A 5,908-nucleotide genomic window follows, 5' to 3' on the forward strand; every position below is an offset into this window, starting at 1 on the left:
ACGAACAAGGAACAAAGAAAGGAATTCCACGACGGCAAGTAAAATCAAGATTAAAAAACCGATTGACAATACAAGTTTCAAAAGTAAAGGACGAACACTTAACTAGTAGTCCACTTCATTGCACAATAAGTGTTAAAGATTGAACAACATGATAACCCCCATCAAAAGCGTAAAACAAACCTAAGATGGTCACAAGTGCCATGGAAGGGGTAGCAGTTCTAGTTTCACACGTAACAACAGTGTTACTCGTGACAGAAGCAAATTTTTATATGTTTCTTGTCTAAACCTGGAACTACCAAATTCCCGAACATTTGGTAAACTCTCATATCCTTAATTATGACCGAATGTGAACCTTTGGAATGAAAATACGAGCTTTCGTTTATAAGTTCAGTAATGAATTCTTTTTTTTTTATTTATTCACATTATATAGTTTTTCGCTTTTCTGTTTTGTTCAGTTGTTTTTTTGTTTTGTTTTTTTAATAATTGTTACGTTGTGACAAATTCGATAGAAAACCTCTTAGCAAGGAAGATTACAATCATAACCATCAGGATTTACATAACTTTGATATAATTTAATGGTTTGTTATATTTCAGTTAGCTTAGTTGTTTTCCATTGGTGTCATTGTGAGTACTCCATGAATCAAATCTAAAGCAAAATGTCACACACAGTATTTTCTATTTTTGTTTGATCTGCATGGCTAGATTGAATAATCGGTCATTCTTCTATCCAGGAGCAGTATTGTCATTTTGTCCGTTTTCTTTATTTGTATCTTCTTGTTGCACAGCAGTTTCTTGACCTTCTGTATATGCAGCTTTCAGTGAATGGTGAGACTGGTCAGCAGAGTATGAAGCCTCACAAAGGTCAACGTGCTTACTAGCCTGACAACCCATCGAAATATGTGTTTACTTTACCTGCAAATAACTGCAAGTTTTAAAAGTTCTGATTTGTAGATCTTTGCAGTCGATAACATTACATTGACTTCCTTTTGATCTTGAAAATGAGGTATGCTGCTGGCCATTTTCTGTTGTTTCGTACATGGATAATCATTTCAATCTTTCAAGTAGTTTTTTTTCCATATCCATATAAAATTACCAACGGCCTAACAAAACAACAAAACAACAAACGACAAAACAAGCACGACGAACAACAACAAACGACAAAACAAGCGTGACGAACAGCAAAAAACGACAAAACAAGCGTGACGAACAGCAACAAACGACAAAACAAGCCTGACGAACAGCAACAAACGACAAAACAAGCGTGACGAACAGCAACAAACGACAAAACAGACAAAAACAAGCATGACGAACAGCAACAAACGACAAAACAAGCGTGACGAACAGCAACAAACGACAAAACAAGCGTGACGAACAGCAACAAACGACAAAACAAGCATGACGAACAGCAACAAACGACAAAACAAGCGTGACGAACAGCAACAAACGACAAAACAAGCGCGACGAACAGCAACAAACGACAAAACAAGCGCGACGAACAGCAACAAACGAAAAAACAAGCGTGACGGACAGCAACAAACGACAAAACAAGCATGACGAACAGCAACAAACGACAAAACAAGCGTGACGGACAGCAACAAACGACAAAACAAGCGTGACGAACAGCAACAACCACTGAATTACAAGATCCTGGCTTGGGACAAATACATACATAATGTGTTGGCGTTACACATGTTTGTGAGCGCTCAACATTCCTCCTAATCCGGGACAGTAGTGTAACAGTAGAACCTAAGAATAAACTGTAGAAGTCAGTTCGAATTGGCTTGACCTATCAGATTTGCAGAAGCACAAAATCAACTAAAATAAAGACAAAAGACACAAAGTACTGATCTAAGAGCACAATCAGTACACATCCAACAGATTCAGTGTACGGACGTCCTAAACAGTCTGAGAAAAGATCGACCTTATGAAATGCCAAAATATAATTACATAATATCGACAGGATGTCGGACCACATCTTTTCAAGAATGTATAGCAATCCACATCAATCAAAATCAAAGTAAATGCCAGTACCGACAAAAACAACATCCAAAAATATCACTATAACCTGCAAACCGACATCCCCCAAGAACAATTGTATATATAGAACCGATGACAATCCATACAATAAGGATAAATCTAAGTTCGGATTTGTGCGGGATCGTGATGTTTTTCTTTTGTCAGCTGCTCTCCTTTTGTAGTATTGATCGAAAAAACAACAGACTGTCGGAATTCCAATGGGAACCAATTGTGCCCCTCTTCTTGCCGACTTGTTTCTTTATTATTATGAGGCTGACTTCATACAGGAACTTCTTAGGAAGAAAGATAAGAAGTTAGCAATATCCTTTAACTTTACGTCCCGCTATATAGATGATGTTTTCTCACTAAATAATACAAAATTTGGTGACTATGTTGAACGAATCTATCCCATCGAACTAGAGATAAAGGATACTACAGATACAGTTAAGTCTGCCTCATATCTTGACTTACATCTAGAAATTGACAATGAGGGTCGGTTGAAAACAAAACTTTACGACAAAAGAGATGATTTCAGCTTCCCAATTGTGAACTTTCCATTTCTATGTAGCAACATTCCAGCAGCGCCTGCATACGGAGTATATATCTCCCAATTGATACGATATTCCCGGGCTTGTATTTCCTATCATGATTTCCTTGATAGAGGATTGCTGCTCACAAGGAAGCAATTAAACCAAGAGATCCAAATGGTGAAGTTGAAATCATCCCTTAGTAAATTTTACGGACACCATCACGAGTTGGTTGACCGTTATGGAATAACCGTTTCACAGATGTTATCGGATATGTTCCTTATGTCGTAACTACAATACCCTTCCCTTTTCACGAATGTGACCTACCGAATTAGACTATTTACCGGATTTGTAATAACATAAGCAATACGACGGGTGCCACATGTGGAGCAGGATCTGCGTACCCTTCCGGAGCACCTGAGATCACCCCCAGTTTTTGGTGGGGTTCGTGTTGTTTAGTCTTTAGTTTTCTATGTTGTGTCATCTGTACTATTATTTGTCTGTTTGTCTTTTAAAAAGATAAAAAAAATAAAAAAAATATTTTTGGCCACGGCGTTGTCAGTTTGTTTTCGATCTATGAGTTTGACTGTCCCTCTGGTATCTTTCGTCCCTCTTTTATTATAACGACTATGATTTCATTCATTTGAAGGGAAAAGAAATCTAATTGTAATATTACACAATGTGTAGGTTTTCATATTTCATTACACATGTACAATTCACATACGCAAATGAAACAACTGTACATAGCTTTTACAGCACATGGACTTGAGTGTGTAGGTGAAGGTAGTATCTTTGGTTAGCTTGCTTTCTATCTGAACCATGAAATCATTCTTAGATAAAGGTACTACCTTCCTTTGGGCGGAGTCAATCATTATAGTTGAGTAGAGAATTAATCAATAGTAGGGACAGTACATAATCATTGTGAAACCAGTTTTACAAGTCCGTTTAAAAATAAGTTTTCAATCTAAAGGACAAGGTATGATAAGGGGCGTTTTTGATTCCCTCTTCAAATAAGTTTATATTAATATCATTGATGGTCTTAGTTTAGAAACTTGAAAAAACAATAATGTTATTGTGTTCCGGTGAAAGGAAGGTTGCCTAGCAACTGTTTTTATCAAATATCAAAATTATCAGATATTAATTGCTTTTAATTATCAGAACAAATTAGATCAATTCCAAATAATATTCTTTGTTGGAGAAGAACTTGAAGTCACAAATGAATAGTTCCTTTGATTTCGTTTACTATATGTTTAAAAACAACATAGGAACAGAATTTTTGCCTAGCAACGGTTCAAAAATGGGTGTTTTCCCATTCTAAAGTATGAATTTAGCAGTTGTTTGAAACTTTTCTTTTCCATATGGTGTTGCATTCCAATATACTATCCTAGTCATCATTATCCTTTTTAACAAATTCCGTATTGAGCATAGCAGCACAAATGAAATGTCAATTGTAAGCTAATTCACAAGCATGGTGTAGGTGTGTTTGATTTGTCAATTTCATTTTAATCAAAACATAACAATACATTTTTATTGACTCCGCCCAAAGGAAGGAAGTACCTTAGCTAATAATGATTTCATGGTTCAGCTAGCAAGCAAGCTAACCAAAGATACCACATTTACCTACACACTCAAGTCAATGTGCTGTATCACAAATAGAAACATTCAGGAATCTGATGTTCAGTAGTTGTCGTTTGTTGATGTGGTTCATAAGCGTTTCTCGTTTCTCGTTTTTTATATAGATTAGACCGTTGGTTTACACTAGTAATTTTTCGGGCCGTGTTGAAGACCGTACTTTGATATATAATGGTTTACTTTTATAAATTGTGACTTGGATGGAGAGTTGTCTCATTGACACTCATACCACATCTTCTTATATCTATTTCATCTATGATTGTATAAAATGGACGTTGTAATACGAATAAAATTAACTATGCATGAGTAATTATAAATTATTACATGGCATTTTCCATATTTGCCATGGTATCAGCCCGAGACTCCCAAATCAATCCAGAGGGCGTAGACCGAGGGCTGATATGGGTCGATGGCTGATACCAGGGCCAATATGGAAAATGCTATGTAATGATCTATTTATCACATATTTAATTTATTGTTTTTGATCGACAGGTTTACCAGAAGTTAAATTTGGGGGCTCAATTTTGCTATTTAAGGGCAAACATCGATATATTGGCCTCGGGGACAAATAACCGACTCCGACTTCCGGCTAATATTGGACATGCAAAAACGTACATATTATAATTAAATAATATGGACTGTTTTGATTATTTAATAAAAGTGTTAAGAACTTGTTCATTCTGTATTGGCCCTGTATTGATTCTCGGTCGACTGTATTGGCCCTCGGCCCTACGGCCTCGGGACCAATACAGCAGACCTTGAATCAATACATGGGCCAATACAGAATCAGCAAGTTAGTAACACTATAGTACAAAACATGTGATAATGTTTGTTATTTTAGATATGATACTTTATCGCTATTTTACGAATTTTTCCTTTGATCTTGATAACTGATAATTTCCGTTCTCAGCGGAGTCGAGTGATATGAAAACGGAGTCGAGTGATATGAAAATTATCGCTAGAAACTAAGGGAACACGTGCCGTTGTCAAGGAAATTAACAACGTCTTCATAGGTAAAATAGCGATAAACAGGTTATCATTGGTCATCTCAACTCGATTGCTTTTCTCACTTTCGCCGTACCGGCTCAAGCGAGAAAATCAATCTCGTTGAGATAACCAACGATAATCTATAATTATCAATAAGAATTTATGATAATTAACATATGAAAGAAAATAGATATTATCGAACCACTGGAAAACCCTACTAGTCTAAAAACGTTATTTAATTTAGATCACAGCTCATTCAAGCAATAAATTAAGATAAACAGTATATATAATAATAATAATGTTCTATATTTGGATTCTGTCCCACAGGTAAAATATTCTATATTTAACACACCTGTCATAATTTCATATTTTAATTCCAAATAGAAGTATTTGGATTCGATATTTGATTAATAAAAAACAAATCGTTCTTGATCATTTCTGTTTATGTGCACATTTACTTACCGTTTATTCGACCACACTTTACTTTGTTGACACTATAATTATGATAGATGTTGACTGAACGTTCTTCATAAATTGTTGATTGTTTATTCATGTTGCTAGGCATTTAATTTTAATTAAAAGAAATTTATGGTTGACTGAGAAGTTACATTTGTTATTGTGAATGCTGTCTGTTGATTGATTAAGTGATGCTATAACTTTAAAACATCTGTTAACCGAGGTGACTATATTAACTGCCACGAACAGTAATCATGGCCATTTCCAAAGATAAGTAAACTAAGAAATGA

The 5,908-nt window shown here is 35.4% G+C and overlaps 1 long non-coding RNA gene across 1 annotated transcript; it reads right to left on the minus strand.

Moving 5' to 3' along the window:
• Positions 1–753: 753 nt before the first annotated feature.
• Positions 754–5,703, minus strand: LOC127719423 (uncharacterized). Its single transcript, XR_007990297.1, has 2 exons — positions 5,625–5,703; positions 754–912 (listed from the first exon to the last, which is right to left on the minus strand). It is a non-coding gene; the product is annotated as an uncharacterized LOC127719423 (long non-coding RNA).
• Positions 5,704–5,908: the final 205 nt, after the last annotated feature.

This window comes from Mytilus californianus, unplaced genomic scaffold (genome assembly GCF_021869535.1).
Source record: "Mytilus californianus isolate M0D057914Y unplaced genomic scaffold, xbMytCali1.0.p SCAF_11, whole genome shotgun sequence".
Classification (NCBI taxonomy): Eukaryota; Metazoa; Mollusca; class Bivalvia; order Mytilida; family Mytilidae; genus Mytilus; species Mytilus californianus.